At 39.3% G+C, this 23484-nt stretch overlaps 1 protein-coding gene across 21 annotated transcripts in view; it reads left to right on the top strand.

Moving 5' to 3' along the window:
- The window catches only part of FARS2 (phenylalanyl-tRNA synthetase 2, mitochondrial), a 524433-nt gene that overhangs the window by 138252 nt on the left and 362697 nt on the right, over positions 1-23484 (top strand). The window contains exon 1 of one of the 21 annotated variants that reach the window (XM_055263673.2): positions 21518-21584. The exons of the other annotated variants lie outside the window; for them this stretch is intronic. The gene's annotated coding sequence lies outside the window, so the exon portion shown is untranslated. Of the gene's footprint in view, positions 1-21517; positions 21585-23484 lie in introns of those variants that run through there. 21 annotated transcript variants of the gene reach the window in all.

Below are 23484 nucleotides of genomic sequence, written 5' to 3'. Positions count from 1 at the left end.
CCTTGCTATCACTGTTCATCATTATGTGGTAAATTCTAGCTTATGCAGTAAGCCAGAAAGAGAAATAGAAGGCATAAGCATTGGAAACATAGATAAAACTGCTTTATTTGTAGAGGATTTGATGGTTTACCTAGAAAAAAATAGAATATACAGATCAACTATTAGAACTTATAAGACAATTCAACAAAGTTGTTGGATTCAAAGACGATATAGAAAAATTAATGTTTTCATCCATAAGAACCAATTATCAAATATAATAACATTTTATTTGCAGTATCAACTAAGATATTTCAGTACCTAGGTATAAATCTTGCATCAGATATTTGAGATATTTACAGATAAAATTATTAAATATTATTAAAAGACATAGAGGAACATACGGAGATATTTACCATATTTGTAGATTCATAGGAAAACAATATCATGAAGATGACAATTCATCCAAAATTAATCTACAAATCCAGTGCAAGTCCAACCAAAATTTTCACTGGATATTCTGGAAAAATTGAGGGACTAATCTTAAAATTTATAGAAAGAACCCCAGCTATTAAGACTTATACTTGTGTAGCTGCAAAGATAGTTTAGTAATGGCACAAGGTTAATTGGGTAGAGAATGTTGAAACAGCTGTACTTCATATTTGAGAACTTATAAAATATAAGTGATATTACATAAGTGGGAGGTGATGGATTCTACATTAATTGTTCTGAGACAATCATCTCTATAGGAAAACAATGGATCTCTACCTCACACTAAATCCATCAAATGGATGGATTAATAATTCATTTGTGAAAAAGAAATCTTTAAAACTTTCAGAAGAAAATATAGGAGATTATCATTTTTACTTCGATAGAATATAATATCGTAAACATGAGAATTCTTAAACAAGAAAAATCCATAAGGGAAAAAAGTGCTAAAGTTGGCTACATTATGTTAAAACAGCTGCCTAATAAAGGTCTCCATAGTCAAAGTTATGAGACATTTCTACATGCTGGGTGGAGATATTTGCTATGTTGTCAGACATTTTCCTACTGGATTCTTTTTTTCATCCTGAGACTTTCTTTTACATGATCACTACCCATCTTGTGTCAATCTTTTGACACTGTCCTCTTTTCTGAAAATGCATATAGGTGGTGAGCACACGTGTGTGCTTTTACTATTCTTTAAACATGTCATGCTCGTATACTTTTATGTGTATGATTTATTGTGTAAGAAGAAGGCACATGACTGGCTGATAAACAAAGACCAGCTTTATCAAAAACAAGAAAATGCAAATTAAAACAACCAAATATTATTTCAAACTCAGCAGATTAGCAAAATTTAATAATCCTCACAATATCAAAGGCCTAGAGGAACCGTCCGTCTTACAGCCTTCTCTTGGGAGTGTATATAGTTACTGCCACTTTGGAGGGTAATTTGGTAGTTTCCAATGAAAACAAAAATTGTATGCTATGTGATTTGGCATTTTTTTCTTTAAGTGTTAAAAAGTCTCAAATACCCATCAAGAGGAGCAAGGATAAATAAAATGGGCTCTGTTTTTATGTTGAATGCTTTATACCAATTAACATAAACGATCTAGAGGTACCTGTGTCAACATGGATGGGTTTTAATGCAATCTTGAGGGAAACAAGTACACCGCGAGTGGTACTAAACTATCGTATCTTTTTAAATGGATATTCAAAATGCACCCAACAACAAAAACATGCCCAACAATGTGTGTTCTTATGGACTTGCTTATATTCTTTCTCTATCTGTCTTTGTCTATTTCTCTTTTTACACACACAAACACAATTTTTCTTTAATCCAGTTAGATAAACATAAAAGTAGATGTGAAAAAATATATGGAAATAATAAACACAAAAATCAAGGTAGTGATTATTTATGATGTGGAAGGAGGGTGAATGAGATCAGGCATCGTATCATTCTCTGCAAACAATGCAATATTTTGTAATTTTTAGGAGCATAGAAGGATTTTGAGACTTACATGTTTGAAAACTACTGTTCTATAGCTTCAAAACGAAATTTTTACAAAACATTTGAGACATTTAGTTTGCAAAGAATGGTGGATTTCAAGTATTTGACAGACCTACCAGAGGAAGCTCATACAAATCCTGTGTCTATTTAATCTGATTAAAAATATCAGTTGAAACATGCATGTGTGGACCAGTGCTCAGAGAAGTTCTATTTTCCCACTCTCCCTGGCGGCGCCTTGTCCTGTTTCATGGGATGCACACTCGTGTGTGGGCCCTGAGGATGCACAGAGGAGTTGTGTGAGAGACAGGCATTCTGCAGGTTGTTCTCCAGTCTTGGCTGTGGAGTCTTTGCCTCCTTATTTTGTCTTCATTCCCCTTTGATAACATCCTCTGGGTCCGTTTCTTCCAGGATTTTTCTGTCCTGTACACACATATGCAGGCAATACTTCCTCCTGAATTTAAGATGTTTCATAATGAGCCTTCTTTTCTTCCAGATTCTGTCTCCATTATTATTTTTTTTAAATTCTAAATGCCTTTTGTTTTCTTAAATTTTATATAAGAATGTGTGTATCTGTTTCTTGTCCTTGCTAGTAGTTCTCAAACTTGAGGGTATTAACCGGTCTTGGTCCATGACCAACTTTTTGTTGATTTTACAGGAAAATCAAAAATATAAGAGCAATATACCAATTTTTATAAAGGCATATTTATTTATTTTAAAGAGCTCTCCTCTGTTCTAGGATGATTTCCTTTCCACTTTCTTGAGTGTTAAAATGCAATTTCTCTTATGAAGTGATGGTGATAGTATTTTAAGCATATGCCTGTACTTGGCAAAAGAAAGCATTGCCTACCTTATCTTAGTCCCTATAATTTTTTGAAATTTTTACCAATCTATGAAATATATAGCCTTACACCTTAACAAATGAAGGCATAATTGTGGAGAAGTTATAAATATTATATAATTAATATATAATTTACAAATATTCACACAGAAACAAAGGGAACTCTTTTTAGAAAAGAGGATGAGTGAAGGTGTACAGAGAAGTAAGCTTTTTATATAATTTTGACCACAACCCGTTACTGGAGTGGCCCTTCATCAAGAGGTGTGTGTTCAGTTCATATACCACCCACCCCTTTAAACATAATCATGCTCATTCGCCATTTCCTCATGGAGGGATTTTAGGAGCGTAGAAGGATTTTGAGACTTACATGTTGGAGAACCACTGTTCTCAAACCACTGTCCTCAACCACTGTGGGTGAGGGGCTCCTTCCATGGAGGGTGCTCCTGCACTCACGATTCCTTCCCCCTGGGTGAGGCGCTTCTTTTTGAATACCCCTTTGGCATCCTTTGTGGTTCATCGTTGTCAGAAAAAACCGCTGTCATTTATCATTAGAAAGTCTCACTTTTGCTGCCTTTGATATTCTCTCCCACTTTCCAGATGGTTCACTGGAACCCTCCTGTTCTTGGGCTTCTCTTTCCAAGCTTCCCCGCTGTTACTCTTGTAGTGAGCCCATGGTAGTCTCTTTATTCCTGCTTTCTGCTCTGAATCACTTTTCTGTCTTTCAGTGAGTGACAGGGTTTTATTCTCCACTGTGTGGTTATTGGGTTTCCTTAATAGCCTCATGTGGAGGGGCTTTGTTGAAGGCATTTTTATTCGGCTTTGACAGATTATAGTCCCTATGTTTCCCTAATCTCTTCTTTAAAATATTTTAGGAAGCATTGTCCCTGTCAAAGACACACTGAAATTCAAACAGCTTTTCCTTTTTAAAATTATTTTTCTCTGCCCACATGTTTACATAGTTCTCTGTCTTGATAGTGAAGTGAGAGGCAACTGGTCACAGCGAGGAGTCCATGGATTTGGGAAATACCCCATTATTGGAGGACAAAGCATGATTTGGAGGACCGTTTGGAGAGAGACCCCTTTTTCTGTGGCACAGGGCGTTTGCAGATAATTAGTCGTTGGCTATGACAAGATTGAAACTAATAGGCTCTTAGTCTGAGACCCATCACTGCCTTGTAGCAGTCTTGCCCATGACCCTTACTGGGCTTTCAACAACTCACTGCCTTGAAATGTTAGTTTGTGTGTGCCTGGTGTCTCCAGCTAGTTAGTCAGCTCCTTAAGGGTGCCACTCTATCTCTTTTTGTGCCTCATCTTTCTAACCCAGGATTCTGCACAGAACAGCAATGTCTCCCTCTTTCTGGGCTGCCAACTTTCACTGCAAAAGATGACAGCTAGCACTGTTAACTGCATGGCAGCTCACCTATCTGCTTGTCTAGTTGGGTATTCTCAGCTATAAGAGCACATGTGTCTGTTAGGGTCCAATTCTGATACAGAAACCACACAGTAACTTGATCAAGGAAAGCATAATGTAAAGAATTACAAACTCCAACACAGAACTTGTGTAATCAGGGATTGGCTAGTAAGAGGTAATGAGAGAGTCCAGAAGTGTTATCTATAAGGAGGAGCTGCTACCCCTAGGACTAAGACGGGTGACCCAGAGAAGATCCCCTTCCTCATTCCCTCAGCTGTGGCTCACTGAGTGTCTCAGAAGTGGTAGTGGTGCCATGCTGGTGAAATTGCTTGATATCCACGCTCTGGAATTTACCGAAATCTGCTTTCTTGGGTGTGGGGAAAGTTAATTTGGGAGACTTGTCTTGCGAGAAGCACTGTGCTATGAAAATGATCAAATGGGGTACTGAGGTGAGCAGCTGGCCATTGGAGGGGCCGTGTTGCCACCTACACTGTAGATCTGGGCAAAAGAAGTGCAGGGTGCCCAGTAAGAATACCTTCCTTTGCAATGTCCCTCCAGCGACCTCTGCTGACAAAGTTTAGCATTTTGCCAGCTGGCAAAGGAAAAATATTTCAAGGACTCAACTCCGTTTTCACAGAGCAGGCAATGAAGGATTGATTGTTTTGTGTAGGTGATAAGTGACAGAGTCAGCTTGCTCCCTTTCCGGAATGTCTAGAAGCCTTTAGGGAGATAGGCTATCATTTATGCAATTACATGAGTTGCTAGGGAAAGTCATATTTATGGAGGCAAAAGATTTGTTCTTAATTCAAATTTAATATTTCTGAAAACAATTAGGTAATGGGAAAGCTCTCCAGTTATTCGATCTTAGTAGATGGAATACACAGAGAATAGAGGATGTTCTCAAGGGTAAAAGCTTGTGCTCCTGAGCCAATAATAGCATCCAAAGAAAAACAGATTAATATTCTTTACATCTCATTTCTCTAAGATCTCAGGAAAATTATTGCCATTTACATTCTACATTTGTTGTTGAAGGCTAAGAGGGCCTCATTAGGTTTACCAAATCCAAATAATTACAGTAACAGTGTTTTTTTCTACTAGCTGAAGTGATGTGTGAAAATAGCAAAAATATTTTCACAGAGAAATTATGCTCTTTAACAGTAAACTTCACACCTTGCTAGGAACTGCATTTCTCTGCCTGGTGTGTATCATCGAATGCTACTTGTAGGGCTGGAGTGGTCTAATTTCACATTTCGAGCTTGGTAGGTGCAGGTGGGCTGTAGGTGAAAGGGAGTATTCTTTACCAGCCAGCCTCAAAAATGGCTAGCAGCCTGTGCCACTTACATCGTGTTGAATTATATGTCCAGATACCCGAGTCTATTCATAAATGTAAAAGACTACACTCTTGCTATTTGACCAAGAATGCACCCTGTACTAGGTACTTTCATTGTCCTCGCTCTGAGGCTTTGTCCTAAAATCTGCTTTCTGTGTCATCTCCCTGACTCATCCTGGGATAGGTCTCTGCAAAAGTGTAAACTTTTGTTAGTTTAAATGAATTTGAAAGGTAAAATAGTTTTCTTAAACTAGATACATCATCTAAATACAATGTTAGTTTTTAGCTGTATTTTTTAATTTTTATAGAAACGTTATATAATCTTATATAAGATCAATAGTAGTTCATTATACCAATTATTTATTTATTTATTTATTTATTTATTTATTTATTTTGAGACGGAGTCTTGCTGTGTCGCCCAGGCTGGAGTGCAGTGGCACAACCTTGGCTCACTGCAAGCTCCTCCTCCCGGGTTCACGCCATTCTCCTGCCTCAGCCTCCCAAGTAGCTGATACTACAGGCGCCCACCACCACACCCGGCTAATTTTTTGTATTTTTAGTAGAGACGAGGTTTCACCGTGTTAGCCAGGATGGTCTCGATCTCCTGACCTCGTGATCCTCCCACCTCGGCCTCCCTAAGTGCTGGGATTACAGGCATGAGCCACCGTGCCCAGCCTATAGCAATGATTTCTAAATTTTTTTTCTTTTCCTATTTGAGAGTCTGATGAGAAATTTGCATACTCCCCAGAAACACACACACACACACACACACACACACACACACACACAGAGAATTTTTTATATAGTTTAAAGGGTTTTATAGGCTCCTGGATTAGATTACGAAATTTGAAGTCAGGGTCAAGGAGATAGTTTTTGCTTTTAATAGGTAATTCCCAATCTAAGTCTGTAGTAAATTGGAAAAGCTGTTCTTGATTCTTTCAGCAATCTTCTCTCTTTCCACATCTTCCACTTTTCTGTAACACTTCTTTTGGGTCACATTGCCATGCTGGGGTTATGTTTGGTGGTAGATTATGTAAGTAGCAACAGAAGTTAGGGTTAAGTTAGCTATAGGAAGGCAGAGAATGCTGCCTAACTTGGGTATGACCAGATGTCAGTTATTAGAATGATTTGAGATTGAGAACCAAGTCAGGAGTTCAGACTCAGAGGCAGTGTAGGAACGGGAGGCTGAGTTGGATTTGTTGGGGGAAACCAAGGGAAAAGTTGAAAGTTTCTCTCCGAGGGCTGGGAACATTCCTAAGTTGTGGTTATTTCTGAACCAGGAAATACAAAGAGCTGGTTTCTGTTTAGAAAGCTGATGAGGCGGAGGGATAGCCAAAGAGCAGACTCAGGGACAGGGGGCAGCATGGGTCCTGCGGGGAGCAGATCTTGCCATGCATCTGGGAAACACTGGCCCTTGGAATCTTGTTATGTGTTGGACTTTAGATAGTGTGTTTATGTATTCTTTAAGGTTTATGAGTTATGCTTAAATCAAGCAGAGAAAGATTTACATTTGACAAATGACAAGGAACGCTTTCTTACCATGCAGATTCTGAGTGAGAGAATGAGTTTGAAGGGAACTTGGGTTAACCTTCTCCAGGGTGATACTTCTTAATACTTTTATGGTGTGGATTTCTGGATAAGGTAAAAGGCCCTTCAGTTCAGTTACCCCAACTCTTTCGTCTCTTTAATGCAAAAGGAACTCAGTGATAGCAATGAGGTGTCATTTGGGAATTTGGTGGTACGACTATGTAGAATATGTATCCATCTCCTTTGGTAATAGTGGTACAAATGATTTTTATTTAAACTTTAGTGTCTCAAATATAATCTTAAAATCTAGTTGTTGGATGTTGATTCTGTCATGTCAATTTATACACAGTAAAGTCATCCATAATGATGTAGCTAGAGTAACAGTGATTTATTATTAAAAGGCCCTAATAGTATGTGAAGTCTACAACCAACTCAGGCTCCCACTGAAGATCCACTGACAGTTTACTTCTTGGAATCGTGGAGATTCCACCTTTTGAAGAGTGCTGCAGGGAGTAGAAGCTTCTTGGTTACTGTCTGTTTATATTAGTCAGGGTTCTCCAGAGCAACAGAACCAATAGGACATAGCACAGATTTATAGTAAAAAGATGGCTCAGGAGGACAAGCGTTACAGTTCGTGTCAATCTGAAGGTTGGAGAAGCAGAAGAGCTGATGGAGTCCAAGTCTGAAGACAGGAGAAGACTGATGTCCCAGCACAGGGATAGTCAATCAGAGAGAATTCTTTCTCCCTCAGCATTTTATTCTATTCAGGTGCTTGATGGATTGGCTGAGGCCCACCACACTGGGGAGGGCCATATGCTTTACTCACTTTATGTATTCAAATATTAATCTAGTCCAGAAACACCCTCACAGACACGTCCAGAAATAATGTTTAACGAAATATCTGGGCACCCTGTGACCCTATCAAGTTGGCACATTAAATTAACCATCATACCATTCTTGGGGATCTTCATGGTGAAACACTGAGAGTCCTCAGTCAGTTCTAATTTATATGTTCTATCAATGCCACATTTTTATTAGTAACTCCTAGTATACCACTTAGCCAATGACTAATAAATGGCCTCTATTTGTACATAAAAGTATAAGAATAAGGAATTATGCCTTTTTTGCCCTTTAGGACTGGAACTTTTGGCTGCTGGCCTTTGGAGCCCCTCCATGGGCCTGGACATTATATCTTGAAAATGTTTGTGTTTGTAGCCGTGCTTGTTTTTCTCCAGAATAACACCAGCTTTTGAGCTAGCGAAACGAGAGGCAAATCCTGGCTCTGCAACTCAGCCTCTGGTGACCTTAGATAAGTTCTTTAACATTACACTCTGAGCTTCAGTGTCCGTAACTAAAATGAGGACAACTCTTGAGTGATGGTGAACGAGCCTGCCACGCTCCTGACATTAGGAGGTGTTCAGCTAATGGTCGCTGCCCTGCCCATCCCCTTCTGTGTATCTTACAAATAGTTGTCTCCTCCTTTTGTGTTAAGTGTAGATCTGTCTGAGTATTGTTAATGTCAATTATGTATCTTGTAGGTTGTCCTTTTCAGTTCTGATCTACTTTTTTTTTTTTTTTTTTTTTAAGCCATTGCTTTCTTTTCTGTTCCTTCCCATGGTTGACTGATTAATAATGTGTCTTCTGTCACCTTCCTGTAGAATAGGTGATGGAATTTAGATAGGGCCTTTGTCCTGTTATATTTTACTCACTGGCATCATGAATGAGCTGTTTAGCCACCTGGAGAAGAAAATGCAATCTCTTTCTCTCTGTTTTATCTGCCATCATGGCCCAGGAAGAAGATGTTGAGAGATCATAATTTTAAAGTTGACAGCAGAATGGGTGAAGTTTTCTCCTACTTTAAATGGTGGTTGTCATGAGAACCAGTTCACACCAGAATGGGGTGTTTTTTGTTGTTGTCATTGTGCTTTTTGCCTTCACACATGCAGATATTTAATCTCCATGTAATTTGTGTGCAGCTTCTTTGCTTTGACGGATTGAAATTTCTGATTCTCTGTAGAGGCCAGAGCTTGGCAGGAATATTAATCTACTTCCTTTCCCCCTAGGAGAGCCCCTAAGAGAAGAAAAGTGCTGGAAAGTATAGTCATCGCGATATGTCAGGGTTAATAAAAGCAGGCAAAGCAAATGGCCAGATTTCCAAAATACCGAGCAGCATTTGGCAGTGTTTTTGGGGAGACCGAGTTCAGGCAGCTGCCCAATGCCACCCCACTGACAGCACTGTGGAGGGCAGCCTCACCTTGTGGCGGCCACATGGCTGCGTGGAATCCCATGGGATGGAACCTGCTGCCCTTAGGATTTCTGTTGTCCCTGGCCTCTGGAGAGCACATGTTTTGGTCACTAAGCAAGGAACTGAGTAGCCTCTGTGATATGTTCAACTTGAGTTTTCTGTCATGGAGGCTTAAGTAAGGGGAGATATGGACAGGCCATGTCGGCCAGCGAGGACTTGTTTGAATTGGAAAATAAAGGTCTGACATTGGGGTTTCCCTGAGGAAGCTTAGACTGAAATAGGAGGAACCTGTCTGTTTGAAGCTTGAGCTTCTAATCTAGTATAGCACCCTGACAGCCAGTATTTTGTTCAGCTGTCTGGCAGAAGTTGTTTCTCAGCCACCAATGTATTTTTGTAGCATCTTTCACCACAGAATACTGACTGTTTCACATCTCTTCCCATTAATCCACTGGCACAAAGTCTCATTGCAAGGAGAGGAAATGAGACAAGCAGCAGGGAGAAAATAAAGTCTGCTTTTTGCAGTACAGGGCTTTAATGCATTTCTTCCCCTGTGCTAATCTCTGTAACTTGATTAATTGGCATGTGGTGCGTTACAGAAAATCCAGGGGATGGCAAAGCTAGTTCAATATCAATTAGTTAAAACAGGGATGGACTTCCCATAGAGACCTTAGGACAGAGTTGTATTTAACTGGGCCCTTCAAACACAAGTCCTCCCGAGTGATGAGCTGTAGAAGATCCTACTTAGGGCCCACTTGGTTAAAGAAATTGAAAACTGTAGAAATTAGCAGCTGAAATCCACTTGGATGAGTTTGCTATCCTTTTAATATATCTGTCTATTCATCTTACTAAGGCATCCCAATCCTTCCTCCAAAGTGATTTGAATACTTAATATTTGCTGAAATGCTTTAGTTGGATTTGAATAATGTAATTGAATTTGCTTGCTGCATTTAGGGGAAATGAAGGCTTGGGAGTTTCTTTTCTTTTCTTTTGTTTTTTTTTGAGACGGAGTCTCGCTCTGTCGCCAGGCTGGAGTGCAGTGGCATGATCTCGGCTCACTGCAACCTCCACCTCCCAGGTTCAAGCGATTCTCCTGCCTCAGCCTCCCAAGTAGCTGGGACTACAGGCATGCACCACTATGCCCAGCTAATTTTTTTTGTATTTTTAATAGAGACGGGGTTTCACCATGTTGGCCAGGATGGTCTTGGTCTCTTGACCTCGTGATCTGCCCGCCTCGGCCTCCAAAAGTGCTGGGATTACAGGTGTGAGCCACCACACCCAGCTGGGAGTTTCCATGGTAAGAAATGTGAGTGTGCTCATGTTTAGAAGTGATTCTTATTTCTCTGTCTGTGAACCAAGAATTAATAAGCAGTAGGCCTTCCAAATATGTGAGGCTGTATTCATCACAGTTACAGCCTGTGTCTGTCACTCTCCAGATGACTGGCTTATCCCTGGGGCTCAGGGGTCGCCTGCTTAGCAACAGGTTTTGGTTGAGCCGAGTTGGATATAGATTGCCTTTGTGTTTGGATGCCACACATTCTTGGGAAGCTCATCCTAAACCAGACTGCTGTAAAATAAGATCTTGACTAAGTGTTGTTCCTATATATATATAGAGAGAGATGAAGTATAAACTCTACTCCCCACAGTCAGCATAGTGGAAGATACAGCCAAGGCATGGAAGAGGGAGAGCTCTATTCCTGGGGGTAATAATAGAAGGTGTCCCAAAGAATCTGAGACAAAACATTATAGTTGTACAGGCAGAGAAGAAGGGGCACTGTGTTTCAGGTGGTGCGAGTAGCAGATTGAAGGAATGAAGATGTATGAAGGTGACGAGTCCCCGGAATGTGTATTGTGGAGTGTGGCACATTGGAAAGTGACAGGTGATGGAGTTAGAGAAGGAAGCATGAGCTGCTTCATGAAGGGCCTGCTATGTAACTTTTATAATTTCAACTTCAGTTTAAAAATAATAAGGAGTCTTTACTAATTTTTAAGTGGCCAGAGTGAGGCAATCGTTCAGGTTAGCATTTTAGAAAAATAATTCTGCAACGCGGCCAGTGGAATGGAGCAGGGTCAGGCAAGACTGGTGATGGAAGGAGTAGTTAGGAGTTTATTATAATCGTCCGAGGGAACCAGTGCAGGCTAAGCCAAGGAAATGGCAGGGATGATGGATAAGAAAGAATGTGAAAGAGGTGGAATTTACTGGATTTTATCCCTGTACATGGGGAAGTGAGGGAAAGGGAAAAGCAATTAAAACTAACTCCTGGGTTGCTTTTTTGGTGCCATTCACAGAGTTAGGGGTCTCAGGAAGAGAAATGTGTTTTGGGGTAGGGACAAGAGAGAGACTTGAGTCTGAGACATGTTTAGGTTTGGGATTTGCAAGTAGAAATGCCCCCTTGGCAGGTGCACCTGTGTATCTGGGCCTGGCACAGTCGCCTGGGGTGGAGGTGGAGATATGTGACCTATGGGCATATGATGATAATTGGAGCTATCAGTTTAGCTGCATTCACCTAGGGGAAGGTACGCAGGGTAAAGACTGTAGAGGGCTGAAAGCGAGTCCCTTGGAGTACCAATATTTAGTGACAGTGGAAGGAAGGGAAGCGTGAAGAAGACCAAAAAAGAGCCATCAACCTAACTGTGTTTGTGAGAGGGGATAGTTGCAGCATGGTCTGGGGCTGGAGGGAGTGTTGTTGGTTTGCTGGTCCGTTTGTTTAAAGGAAAGAATGGAATATATTCATAGAGGAGAAAGAGCCTTTGGAGAGATTAGTGGTACAAGAGAGATGGCATGATTTCTAAGTGACATCTTTGAGGAGACAGAGTGATGGGATAGGGTATACCCAAGACGTGAGGAGATGGATTAGTAACACCTGCCGCCCGACCAGGGAAAGGCACACTTTTCCTGTTGTTAGTAAGGTAGGAATGAAAGACTGAAGCATGGCTGCAGAAAAGGCACAGATGTTTATGAATGGGAATACAGGGCTTAGACATTAGGGAGCTTCTTCTCTGTTGTCTTCTCTGTTCTCAGTAAGGAAGAGGACAAAGCCGGTTTTTCCCCCAATTGAAAGTAGTGTGGGTGGGATAGACATTTTAACAAGTGAGATACGTGATTAGCATTGTCTCTGAAGTTAATTGGAGAGAACAGCTAGTACTTTCTTCTCCAAAATTTGGTTCTTGACTCAGCATGTGCTTATAGAGGCAGTCTACATTGATCAAGTAATTAGGAAGAATAGCGTGAAGCATCTGCTGTGTTCAGGACGCTGTGCTGGAGGTCTCTTCTCCGGAGGTCGTGATGTTCCCCTTCTAGAGCTCCTTCCTCATTCTTTTATGTTGGTTACAAATCATGGTTGCTTGTCTTCTCTCACGATAAGAGACTGAAGTGTTGTTCCTGGGGCTGTAATCTGTCTATAGCATGCTGAACTCATTCAGAGGAGTATACTGTCTCTATATTAAATTTTGCAATAAACATTTAATTTCAGAATAATTGTAGGTTTACAGAAAAATTGCAAAGACAGTACAGAAAGTTCCTGTATAATCCATATTCAGTTTCTCCTATTATTATCATCTTATATTAGCATGGTACATTTGTCACAATTGGTGAACCAATTTTTTTTTTACATTATTATCTGTATTCATTTTTGTTCTTTTGTTTCTAAACTCTCTTGATATGACCTTTTCAGTTATCTTTGGCAGTGGGAGAAGCTCTTATCTACTAATGCTTCAGAAACCTGAGATGAACCAATAATTTGAAGCATCCCCTTTCTTGTGTCTTTGGGATTATCTTATCCTAAACCCTACGTCTTCTTATTTCAAAAATCATACACTTGAGGGGGGGAAATGGTTGCAGAGAAAAAGTAAATATCAGCTGGGATTTTATCAAGTTCATATGACCCTACTGTCAGTTATATGTGTGTTTAATTTAAAAAGTATTATTATTTATTAAATGCAATTTGACACAAATCTTTTTAAAAATGGGGTTCATGGGGGATTAATAATGAAGAATGTTTTTTGGTGACAAGATCATATACCATCACCAGTAATAAAATAGTTCTCTATGTCTTTGCCTCTAGGTGGCACTGATTTTATATTTGGCCTTGATTTTTAAGCTGTTGAATTTGGAATAAAAAAGCCTGTTCTTTTCTGGCTAACACTGTGTCTGTGCTCACTTGTGCACTCTGTTTTTACTTCACTCTCAGCAAAACACAGAATTAGGAACCTGTTTTAGTCCTGTAAGACTCCAGCCACTACAAAATCATTCATGAGTGATCTGGGATTTGCTGATGAATTTGTAAGGATGAGAGCGTTTGTATCATGTGACCTGTAATGGAATCATTCTGAGAAATATTTACTGGATCTGTATTTTCTCCAAGTTCCTTTTTCTGTTGTCGGTGGGCACTTGTCCCAAGCTATTCCTCCAGGTGGAACTTTGCTCTCTGGTATCCGCTTCTCAGAGCCAGGATATTTCAAAATCCTTTTAAAAAATCTCTTTTGTCATACTTGTCATACGGAATTACTTAGCAGGTATCTTGTATTCCATGGGCCCCTTTGGGTTTTCAGTTCTCCATCATATCTGTTTATTGTTGCCCTCCCCTCACATCCACAAATGTCAAAGATTCTCTTTACTTTTTACTCAGAGAGTGACGTTTTTCCTTCCTAATTAAGCTGCTAAACTTTTCTGTCAGATCCTTTCTAATAGAATCACACAGCTAAATTAAACAGTTAAAAAATATCAGCTTGCAGAAATATTTTATGACTTTGGACATAGCGTCATTCTTGGACAATGCAAAAATGCCTTGTAGTTTGAAAATGTTACGTCAGTTGACCACTATGTTATTCCAGTACTATTGTTGAGTTCTCCAAGCTGCTACTGTTCCTCCTCCCCTCCCTCCCTGTTTTCTCTCTCATGTCCTCTCTCTCTCCTCTTTATTAAAATGCTGGTTGGCACAGCCTGGACTCTTAGTTATGACCTCCTTTCTTTCATGTACTCAATCTGTCTACTTAAACGATTTTGTTTGGCTGCATTACCCAGCAAGATTTTTCTATTAGCATTCTCTTGGATCATCTCTTCACTGCTCATGTCACTTGTACTTGCGTTTGGTATTGTGCAGAGGAAGAATGTCCTGTGGTGTATCCCATCAGACTTTACCTTTTTGGTCTATTACCTCAGGCAAAGATTGACTTATGAAGCTAGAATTAGTGAAATTGGTGATATGGTAATGGCTAACTGACTTACCACCTGCTTGAAAATTTCGAATGCAGTTGAAGTGACTTTATTATATTTGTCTTAATGTTACAATGCAAAAATGCCTGTAGTTTGAAAATGTTACATCTGTTTCTGATTCTCGTCTCTGAAACAAAGCTTTCTGAATTCTGCTCCTACTACAATTTTGTTTTGTTTTGGTTTTCGTTGTTGTTGTTATTGTTTGTTTTTGTTTGTTTGTTTTTTTCTTGAGACAGGGTGTCTCTCTGTCACCCAAGCTGGAATGCAGTAGCACGATCTCGGCTTGCTGCAACCTCTGCCTCCTGGGTTCAAGCAATTCTCTTGCCTCAGCCCTCCGAGTAGCTAGGATTACAGGCACGCGCCACCACGCCAGGCTGATTTTGTATTTTTAGTAGAGATGGGGTTTCACCATGTTGGCCAGGCTGGTCTTGAACTCCCAGCCTCAAGTGATCCACCCATGTTGGCCTCCCAAAGTGCTGGGATTACAGGCGTGAGCCACTGCACCCGGCCTCCACTACAGTTTTTTTTGTTCCAGTACTTATCTTGCTTGTTTAGGTTATTCAGAAAGTGAGTACTATTGCTTTCTTTCCCAGTGAGGTTAGGCCAGTTTCCAAGCCCATGCTTGGCCCCGGACACCTCAGGCAGGAACAGTAGGTATAATTGTTTCATCAGTGTTAGGATTAAGTTAGAAAGCAATGAGTGTATATTCTTTTGCATCCCACATGCTAAAAATATCCTTACTCAGTACCCTTGAGGGATCCTGCCTTTTATGAGTCTCCAGGTAACCCCAGGGACTACTCAAGTCCTACTGTTACTTCAAGGATTATTTTGATTATTTTCTATAACACATCATCTTTCGTAATTTTATAAACCGAACAACCATATCACAAACCAGTGTCTTTTCTGTGTGAAGCCTTTCTTGTGAACACCTCCTGGGTTTGAGTGATATTTCCTTCCCTTACCATGTATACGAGGAACATTTATTTGGTCAATTCTCAAACATATTATGCCTATGTTTCTTCTGCTGTTTTTCTTTGGTTCTCTTCCATTCCCTTAGTTTAAGAGGAAAGGGGTTGAGATAACCAGTGTCAAGCCCTGGTGTCCTAATAGGTGCCCCAGGTATGGCCTCTTTCCCGTAATCCATGTTGCCTTTGGGAGTTCACATGGCCTCTAACCACACAATGCCTTCTTGTGAATAATGTGGAACATGATCATAGGTAACATTTTTTTCAAAGCAGTCCTCCTAGAATAACCCAAGAAACTGTTCCCATTGATGCAATTGCATATATGCTAAGTGCATTTTAAAGGTAGACCTGAATTTATCACTTTTTGAGAAACGTATTAGTCCTTGTTCAATAAGAATGATTTAACTAGGGTAAACCATCATTATTTTATTCAGGGTGCCTAAAGCAGTAGAAGTGTGTGGAGCCATTGCAGCTCAGCTCTGTTCATGAGTGTTTTATGTCCAGTTCTAAATCCTATTCATCTGACCCTATTGACGCTTTTAATACTGAAGCTGAAGAGAGTGATAATACATATCCCATCATGGAAATAACCACGGAGCCTGAAAGATGGGGTCATGACTTGGAGATTTTGGGTTGAATTCAGGCTCCACCATTTACTATGTCATGGTACATGTCATTTAACCTCGCTAAGCCTCAGGGTTCTTAGTTGAGAAATGGGGAAATAATAAGGATTGTGAAGATTAAAGAAAACCATATAGTATGTAAGATAAGCACGCAGCAAGGTAGCAAATGTACTAAATGGTGTGTAACTATTAACCGTTAGTACTGCAAGTGGCAGTGAAGTGTGTTACAGGATCATGTTTTCAGTCACAGGAACTCAGAGTCAGGATAGATAAGTGTTTGGAATTAATTTGTAAGGCAGGTTGTATAGATGAAACTGGTGGTCAATAGTAATTTTTTTAATGGCTGGTATAAAAATGACTACTTTGGGAGCCACAGACCAGTCCTCAATATCTCCTTGAAAATCTGCTATCATCCAAGCCTCATTTTCACTTTACCACTTCTAGGATTTTGCATAGAAGCAAATTCTTCTTCTGCTCGCTTTCTTTTTTATATGCTCTTTAAATGTGTGTTTAAAATCTAGAGCTTTTGGGAAAATCTTGTTGGCTTTCTAAATTTTAAATTTAATTGGCTTTTGCAATCTACTTTTATTCTTAAATCTGATTAGAAGTAATTCCTTGCTCAGGAATTCCTCAGTAGTTCTGAACTACTTTCTGTGGCTTTTGTAAGCAGTTGTAGTTGGGGTCGAATTTGTGTTCTGGGTCATTTGGATTTGCACAAGGACAGTTAGGAAAATGTCAGAGAAATAGAAGCAGTCCTAGTGGAAAAATAAATTATACAGACTGTTGTGTGCGATTAATGGAAATTAATTTAATTTCAATACTGTGGTATCTCCCAAACATAAAGCTGAGTGAGAGGCAGACACTTAGAGGACCCCGGAATCAAGGGTGAGATTGGTCCTGGCTTGATGTCTAATTGGCTGAATGATCTTACCCTCTCTGGATCTTTACCTTTCTGAGTTTCCTCTCCGTATATGGCATTGGTTAATGGACTACAGTCTCTTCCAGCTCCAGTGTTCTATTTCCATGAGAAATAATCTCTGCCTTTGATTAGTCTTGTTCTTCTGTGTTGTGTTGTGCACATGGCCTTATTCACTGCTGCTTTTCCTTATTTCAGAGTTTTGAAAACTTTAGTGTGTGTTGCAGTTACATTTTGGTCATACCCATATAGTGCATGTGTGATTAGATCTTAATAATTTTATAAAAATAGCCTTAAAGTGACTGACCTCTTTTGCTTAGCACTATTCTAAGCTATAGTACCTGTGAAATCATAGGTTTGATGGGAGAGTTATTTATTTTTCTAGTACCCATTGAAAGTATTATGTAGTAATTAAAATGAAGTACTTAGCCCACCTGCTCTCTCAGCTACTTAGGAGGCTTAAGTGAGAGGATTGCTTGAACCTAGGATGACCAGAATGCCCACACTGGATTGAAGCTTAAGCTTTAAGACCAGCTTGAGCGACACAGCAAAACCCTCTCTCTAAAATATATATATGTATATTTATATATGTGTATATATATACACACACACACATAAAATATATTGATTGCAAATATCTTAAAATATTTTTAAAATTTATTAAAATATATGTAAAATAAGTTTTCACAGTGGAATGTGTGCTGCATTTTGGGAATTATCAGTGGGTTTTGGATTTATTGCTTCAACCATTCCCATCTGCCCCTAATATTTTTCATATGTACCTACATGGATATACTAGTATTTCTGATTGATCTATTGAAACTAGCTTGGCCGCAATCAATAATTGAATCCTGTAGTGCACAGGTGGACTCCCAGGATTATTATATGCTAACCATGGAATCCTGGAAAAGATACTCCTAAAGATTTGGATTCCATGTGTGTAAAGGAGTGGTGGTTGTGGTGTCAGTGGCAGCAGTGGAGGGTCTGGGAGTGATGATGGAGTGGCTCATGTAGAAGGTGACAAGTGCTTTGGCCAGGCATGGTGGCTCACACCTGTAATCCCAGCTCTTTGGGAGGCCAAGGTGGGCGGATCATGAGGTCAAGAGATCAAGACCATCCTGGCCAACATGGTGAAACCCCGTCTCTACTAAAAATACAAAAAAAATTAGCTGGGTGTGGTGGTACATGCCTGTAGTCTCAGCTACTTGGGAGGCTGAGGCAGGAGAATCGCTTGAACCTGGAGGCGGAGGTTGCAGTGAGCTGAGATCTCGCCATTGCACTCCAGCCTGGCAACAGAGCGAGACACCACCTAAAAAAAAAGGCAAGAAGATGACAAGTACTTTTAAGATAATAATACAGTTTAGCAGTGTGAGGTATAATTAGTATTATCACGCAAACATGTGTTGTCTGGAGAAAGGCACCCTTTTCCTCTTTGACTGTGGGTATCAGAGCTTTCCTCCTTGCGGGAGGACAGAGAACTGCTGAGATGCTCATTGGTCATCTCCTCTGTGGTGTTTATTTAGTGTGTGGATGGAAGGGGCAGAATGAATGAGACATCGCAAGCATCCTGTTAGGCATTTAGACTTAAAACGTATTGACTTTAGTTTTTATTGCCAGGAATGGTCATGGCCACATTGGACTGAAGCTTAAGGCTCTGACTTCCTAAATGATCAAGTATTTCTCCTTGGCTTGAGTAGAAATTTGAGAGAAGAGTTTATTTTTCTCTGGTAACTACATAATGACATTAGTGTCAAAGAGGGGACTATTTAAGCTTCAGAATGAGGAGGAGCATAAAGCTGAAATATATGTATGTGTGTATATATACATATACGCACACAGCCCTGCACCGCAAAACATTTCAGTTTTAGTATATACGCTGCTGAGGCGAGCACGACCGCAAAACATTTCAGTTAATGGCAGACCACATATATGACAATGGTCCCACAAGATTATAATGGAGCCGAAAAATTCCTATCACCTAGTGATTTGTGTTACAGTTGTCTACAGTATTCAGTATGGTAACATGCTGTTATAGATTTGCAGACTAGGCACAATAGGCCGTACTTCATAGCCTAGGTGTGCGTAGTGGGCTATACCATCTGGGTTTGTGTGACTACACTCCATGGTGTTCCCATAATGACAAAATTGCCTAATGAAGCATTTTTCAGATTGCATCCTCTTCCTTAAGTGACACATGCTTGTGTGTGTACATATATGTACATATAAAAATTACAGTAAAACTATGAAGGTTTTATTACTCAGGTTTTATAATCTAAGTACCTAATTAGAAAATGTCGAACTGGTAATGTCTCATGGAAACTCCACTGTTTTTCTTGTACCTTCTATAAGTGACATGGAGTAGGGGCTGTTTGTTTTCTCTTCCAAGTGTCACTTTGAAACGTCTGTGTTGTTAGTAAATGACAGTGTTTTTTTTTAAAAAAAAAATTTGGTGTCCTTAAATAACTGCAATATAAAAAGAATTTTTTTTCTTGATGCTCATTAACTTTTGACATCACACTCATTTGCCATTTGAAGTGGTACAGAAACCATATTCCATTGTCTAAAAAAGGATGATCTATGTCTTTTGAAAGAGGGTAGGACTGTCACCTTGTGGGCCTCTCTCTTTTTTTTGCTGTTTCTTAGTTTAGCCAGGCTTATTCTGCAAGGCCCTGCTCTAGTTCCCTTTTCTAGTTGAATGACCATCAACACTGTGCTGATTGGTTTTGAGACAGAGTCTTGCTCTGTCACCCAGGCTGGAGTGCAGTGGTGTGATCTTGGCTTGCTTCAACCTCTGCCTCATAGGTTCAAGCGATTCTGCTGCCTTTGCCTTCTGAGTAGCTGGGATTACAGGCATGCACCACCACACTGGGCTAATTTTTGTATTTTTAATAGAGACAGAGTCTCACCATGTTGGCCAGGCTGGTCTTGAGCTCCTGACCTCAAGGAATCCACCTGCCTCGGCCTCTGAAAGTGCTGGGACTACAGGTGTCAGCCACTGTGCCTGGCCACTGATTGGTTTTTAATGTATAATTGCAAGTAAATACTTCCTTTTATTACCAAACTAGATCAGGTAACAGAATTTTCACTTTTCCTGGATTATAAAAGATATTCTTTGGAACCTGGAGTCTTTCTGGCCCTGATCAGTTATTTGTATTTTTGTTTAGTAGGGATGACACTCTCTACCTGGAGCCACATTTTGACCAAGAACACCTCATTTTTCTCTGTACCATTACTAGTGAAATGTTCCCCTCCATTTCATCTTATTAGTTCTCCTCTCCTTATTCCCCACTAATTAATGTGTTCTGGGAGTAGTTTCCATCTCAGGAAAAATCAGCTTTATCTTCATTTGTAGGAAGATCAAAACACTGTGTGCTTATGATAATTTGGGGGTTGGCCACTGTATTTCTAGCATTAGGAGAGACTGACATTTGAATCCTTTCCTATTCCTCTTTTTATCCTTGTAGTAACATTTGTTGTTTTCTCTGCAACTTCAAATGTAATCTTGCTTATTGAGGAAATGTATAAAATATATAAAAGCAGCGAGAAGAAACAAAATTATGGGCAACCTGACCACCTAGTGGTGATAAATGTTTTTAATGTTATGGTTTTGTTTTAAATCTTGAATTTTAATGTTAATGTCATAGCCCACTGACATTCTGGTATTCTATTAGAATAACTCTATTTCATATATAACTGTTCTTTAAAGAAAATTGTTATTGCTTGCTAATTTAATCTTTTGTATTTACTAAATTTATTGTTCTTAAAGAAGAATAATGTTCATGAAACCTGGAATTCATATAAACTGTTTCCCAAGAGCTCCATGTTGCATGTATATTATGTTTAAAAGGTACTGAGAGATTTTTAAAAACAGATTCTAGTAATTAGGCTATTTTTATCTTTCAGTTAATTTCCTCAGGGGAAATAAATTCCAGTGATGCTAAAGTTGCTCAAATATTGTTAGAGTTGTGTTTAATTTCACCATTATATATTGTCATTGGTACTAAGCCTTCATCACTTCAGAGATTTGTTTTGTGCATAATCATTTGTAAAAAATCATTTGGCTACAAGGCTGGAATTTGGGGTTGTCAAGCGGAGTAATAATACTGTTTTGATTAAGAACAAGGTATAAAAGTATAAGGATTTTTCACCCCCTGGGAGATTTATAATTTGATTCTGAAAGCAGTTTATGAAATCAAGTTCTGGAAACTTCCACTTCTTTCACAGACTAGATATGCTGGCTAAACAAACCCCAACAAGACTCCACATAAAATAATTTTGTTACAATTTTTAGGCTCACTGAAAAGTGAGAGAATTTCCCAAGGGAGAGGGGAGAAAATGGAAGGAACTGAGTGCCAGGAGCAGTGAGCTGACATGAAGTGTGTGGAGGTGCTACAGCTGCTGTTAGCAGCAGGGCAGCTGAGCGATCAGGCCTCGTGGTAGCGGCAAGATGGGGAAGTTGAACCTGGGCCCCTCACCTTTGCCTCTTCAAGAGCGCTAAATTGGTTCCAGGGCTGTTGGTGCCCTGGCTACACACAGTCTTTGAAGGCAAGTGTCCCCTACCTACGCCCTCACGTTTTCCCCAATTGATTTCATCCAGCCTAAGATCACCACACACAAACTATCCTGTGTGAAAATCAGCAGAAATCACACCCAATTGCTTCAGCTATTTGAATTCCTTGGCGCAAAGTATAGAATAACTGTATGAAATCTTTAAAGAAGTAGAAAATACAATCTCAAATATGTGTAAGTAATAAAAATAGTTTTTAACAGAAGATCATACATGAGTTATTAATCAATGAGAAGACATGGGGGAAATGTACATGCATATTACTCAAGAAGGAAGACAAGCTGAAAGGGCCCCATACTCTATGTTTCCCTCTATATGATGTTCTGGAAAACACAAAGCTAGGGACACAGTGAAAAGAGCAGTGATTATCAGGGCCCAATGGGGAGAGAGTGATGAATTGGCTGAGCGTAGAAGATTTTTAGGGCACTGAAAACACTGTATGATACTAATGGTGGATGTTATGTTCGACATTTGCTTAAACCCATAGAATGTACAACTCCAAGAGTGAGCCCTAAGGTAAACTAAGGACTTTGGGTGATTATAATGTGTCAGTGTAAGTCCATCTAGTCTAACAAGTGTACCTCTCTGGTGGAGGATGTTGATAGTGGAGGAGGCTGTGCATGTGTGGAGGGGGAATTAATACGGGATATCTTTGTATCTTCCTCTCAATTTTCCTGTGAACCTAAAACTGCTCTTAAAAAAGTCTTTATTTAAAAAAAGAGACTATACTGATTTGAGAAAGAATTAAACAGGACATGGAAAATTGAAAAATGTGTTTGCTTAAGTTTAAAAACATGTCCTTTTTCTGGACTAGAATTCAACCTAGGATTACATGTTATATTTTTCATGTCTCCATCTCCTTTATTAAATTGGGATGGTTACTCAGTCTTTCTTTGTTTATTATGACTCTGATATGTTTGAAGAGTACTGGCCATATACTGTTACTCAGTCTTTCTTTGTTTATTATGACTTTGATATGTTTGAAAGGTACTGGCCATATATTGTTACTCAGTCTTTCTTTGTTTATCGTGACTCTGATATGTTTGAAGAGTACTGGCCATATATTGTTACTCAGTCTTTCTTTGTTTATCATGACTTTGATATGTTTGAAAGGTACTGGCCATATATTGTTACTCAGTCTTTCTTTGTTTATCGTGACTTTGATATGTTTGAAAGGTACTGGCCATATATTTTGTGTAATGTTTCTCAACTTGACATAATTTGGTATTTTCTCATAGTGAAATTCATATTCTACATTTTTGATGAAAATGCCATGGAGATTTTGTTGTGCCCTTAGTGCGTTATATCATGAAGAACGTGGTGTTGATATGTTAACTTTGATCACTTGGTAAATGTGGCATCTATTAGGATTCTCCGCCATTATTATTTTCCCCTTTGTAGTTAATAGTGTTTGCAGGAAGATACTTTGAGACTGTATAAATAGTTCTCATAATATTTTGCCCTATTAACTTTGGATTCCATTGATAATTTTTGCCTGAAATTATTGTGGTGTTTGTCAAATGGTTATTTTCTTTCTAATTTATTCTAAAGGTATTAATTAGAATTTTACTGTAAGGAAGACCTTTACCTTCTCTCCTATACATTTATTTAATTATTTATATCAGTATGGCTTCATGAATATTTGGTTATTGTATGGGTTATAACCTATTACTAAAATGATTTATTTTATTGCTGAAATTTACCCAGATTTGGTCTTTGGGAGCCCCCTCAAGTAGTCTCCTGTGTCCTCTGACATGTTATCATTTTTTGTGCCCATGAGATATCCCAGATTCATCTTTTACTTTCTCCACCCCAGCCCTGGAATCAGTCATTTCTTTAAGAAACTCTGCTCCTTTTTTATTAAAGAATGGTATTTAG

Source organism: Symphalangus syndactylus, chromosome 23, assembly GCF_028878055.3.
Source record: "Symphalangus syndactylus isolate Jambi chromosome 23, NHGRI_mSymSyn1-v2.1_pri, whole genome shotgun sequence".
Taxonomy (NCBI): Eukaryota; Metazoa; Chordata; class Mammalia; order Primates; family Hylobatidae; genus Symphalangus; species Symphalangus syndactylus.
Note: the sequence above shows the minus strand (reverse complement) of the source record. Positions and strands in the feature narration are given on the sequence as shown.